This window comes from Lactuca virosa, chromosome 1 (genome assembly GCF_052849685.1).
Source record: "Lactuca virosa cultivar CGN04683 chromosome 1, Lactuca_virosa_CGN04683_v6, whole genome shotgun sequence".
Classification (NCBI taxonomy): Eukaryota; Viridiplantae; Streptophyta; class Magnoliopsida; order Asterales; family Asteraceae; genus Lactuca; species Lactuca virosa.
Genome location: NC_136426.1, coordinates 169,923,850 through 169,927,206, shown reverse-complemented (window position 1 = coordinate 169,927,206; position 3,357 = coordinate 169,923,850). Strand labels below are relative to the sequence as shown.

Genomic DNA, 3,357 nt, shown 5'->3' with positions numbered 1-3,357 from the left:
CCTGTTACACATGTAAAACTGTTCATGCAACTATCACCCACAAATTATATAATGATGACCACACCACCTTCACAACTCATATCTTTATGAAACTAACTGCTGAAAAGAAACTAATCATTGCCTCCGTTTTTAGTATTGCCGCAACGGTACCCTTTCCCCCTTAAAGTGTCTTTGGCCTAATGATATTAGAAGTTGACAAGCAGTTGTTCTTCAACAAATGGTTGGGGGTTCAAGTAAAAATATCAATATTGTCGCAACAGCACCCCTCTTTAAATTGCCTTTGGCCTAACGGTAATAGAAGTCATAAGTCTTCATTTTTTTCGTACTCATTTCTATTTTGTTAGCATAACTTTTATTGATAATTGTTTTGATGTAGTAACTATTTGCACAAAAGAGCTAATCGCCTTTAGAAAATGTTTCTGAAAAATCTATTCGCACCCGTCGCTTGGCGTGGGAAAACGGCTAGTTACTTATTTTGCAAATTTGGTCACAGGCTTAATTTTAAGAGGTACAAAGCTTATTGCAACATATACAACCATTTTATGCATTGAAAAAAATAAGAATCTTTTGCGGTCAACAAGTTATCGAAGCACATTTTGAATAGGTCTCCTACTCTAATCTTCAAATTGGACAGGTTAAAGATAAACAGGTATTCCACATGTTTTGCCAACTGAATCGGTCAAAGTGAGAATGCTCTATAAAGTCGCCTTCAGCAACCGATATCCAACGAAATAAAAGTGTCAGGAGGCTTGATTGTGTTGTCAATGAAATATCTATGTGGCTTTGTTCTCTTATTTTACAACCTGACATTTGTATGTTTGTTTGTTGTGCATCTTCAAGAATAGACAATTTGATTTTCATCCACGATCAGGTTCGATCTATATCTCTCACCACAAGAAAAACTAATTGATTCAAACCACTGTATGTCCATTCCTTTTTAGTTCCTTTTCGTCATCGTCTCGATGCTCTCTATCATCTGCTTTTCCTTTTTAGTTCCCTAATAGATATGGGTTTTTATTTATCATCCTTCACTGGAACAACTATTGTATCATATTACTCAAGGATTCAAAAGTTTTTTGAGATAAAACTTGGGAATGAAGCAGCAAAAAAATGCCTAAGATTCATTGACACCACCACCGGGTCCTCTCTCTCTCTCTCTCTCTCTCTCATTCGATTTTGCTAGATTTCATGTTTAATTTCTTCTATTTTGTTGCTTGACCCCTCTCTTGCATTATCGATTTAGGTAAAGGACATGACCAATGTTTCAATCTTCGTCAATAGGTAGGGTTTTTTCTTTTTCTATTTAAGATATTAATTTACGCTTCTTATAATTAGTATCTACAAAATCGAAATTACATCTTTGATTTTCTTTTTCTTCCTTTTGGTTTTGGTTTGATTCTTGAATATCACTGGATTTCTTTTCATTTTTTTGGAATAAATTCCATTTATTGTACACTTTTCCCTCCTCATATCTACTTAACATAACCACACTCCTCCGTCACCACCACTCGATTTCGTGCATTTGATTTCACTTCTCTAAACCCTTTGATTTCACTTTTTTTTTATTAATCAGTTGGGAGAATGATTCTTAATCCAAAGGGTTTTCAAACATAGGAAAAAATTGTGGTACCAAGGAATGCTTGCAATATTGCAATCTGGGACAAAGCTGCAACACCGAGAGGTATGAAGTGTGATCTTTTATGTATGTGTGTATGGTATCTTATTTATATGTATGTGTGTCATCTAATATGTATGTGTGTGAGAGAATTGATCTGTATGTGTGTATATATTACTTAAATATAAATGGGTTATATTCTAATTTTTCATTCCATAGCATGATTAAATGAAATAAAAACACAAATAAAATAACAAAATCCAAGAAATCACATCCTTCAGAGTTTAGAAACAACACATTCCATTCCATTCACAAACAAACATTTCATTCTCAATTCCACCGGAATCAACCATTCCATTCCATTGCTTCCCCAATTCCATCATACAAAACATTACCAATTTGTTTCCCAAATTACCCTTTGTTTTTCTCTTTCAGGTCAAAGCTCTTGCAGAGAAAGAAAAGCGTGATCAGCTTGCCCAAAAAGAACAAGCTGAAAGAAGCGTAATCATCTTTTTTTATTCCATTAATTTCATAATTCAGTAACCAAATATAATACAGTTTATTACCCATTTATGACAATAACCCCTTTTATTGAATTTTATAATTTCTTTACAATTGTAATTACAGAGAATAGCTGATAATCTTGATGTTGATATCAAAAGATGGTCAACTGGGAAAGAAGGAAACTTGCGTGCATTACTTCCAACTCTGCAATATGTATGAAAAAACTTATTTTATTATTTTTTTTTTCCAAAATATAAATATTTATATATTTTTTTGGCAGATTCTTGGACCTGAGAGTGGTTGGCAATCTGTGTCACTGACAGAAATCATAACCACAAGTGCAGATAAAAAAGCTTACAGAAAAGCAACTCTTTATGTGAAAAATGGTTTTTTCGGGTTTGACTAATTTTATAGATATAATTTTCTTCCGTACTAATTTATTATGAATTGATAAATATTGAGCTATGGTTTCCACTTGCTTTGATATGTAATAACAAGGTGTTGTATTCCTGATTTCACCGCCACTTCAATCTCAAAAGTAAACATTGATCATGAAAAGTTTTTCAATATTTTCCATTTTGTTTCTAATTTCTTTCCATATTTCTATAATAATTGGAATAAGATTAAGATCAGATACTGCGAGAGTGCATCTTTTACGGATATGGTTTTTCACTTCCATCCACATGGTTGGTAAAAGAAAATAAAGGAATGGTTTTGTTTGATAAGGAATGGTGCAATAAAATAGTAAAAGGGTATTTTGGTCCTTTTATGGTTTTTGATGGCATTTGCAAAAATAAGATAATAGGGACATATGGTCTTTCTCTGGTCACTGTCAAATGAGATTGGGTTATTAAAGCTTGATTGAATTTTTATGATTTTAGCATGCAGGGGGAAAGAAAGAATCAGTGTAATAATTTGAAGATTTGGTGTAAAATTAGAAATAAAGGGTACTATGGTCAATTCTGGCTACTTTCAAATACGACATAAATCGATAGTGGAAAAGCAGGAATTGGTGTGGTGCTCTGAAGGTGTGGTGCAAAACTAAGAACAAATGGCAGTATTGTCTTTTCTTGGTTATTTTCAATTGCGACAGACTTATTCAAACATGTATGAAGTTCCGATAATATGGTTATTAGGAGGAATTAAGAAATTGGTTAGATGTTGTATAAAAACTTTAAGAGTTATTTTCGTTCGGCTTTAAATTTTATTGGGTTAAAGACTTGGTATTTAAAAACTTT

General features: G+C 32.7%; 1 long non-coding RNA gene across 1 annotated transcript; it reads left to right on the top strand.

Annotated features, from left to right (window-relative positions):
- The first annotated feature begins 2,049 nt into the window (after positions 1-2,049).
- On the top strand, positions 2,050-2,488 carry LOC145107379 (uncharacterized). The gene is made up of 3 exons (XR_013707834.1): positions 2,050-2,116; positions 2,243-2,332; positions 2,400-2,488. It is a non-coding gene; the product is annotated as an uncharacterized LOC145107379 (long non-coding RNA).
- Positions 2,489-3,357: the final 869 nt, after the last annotated feature.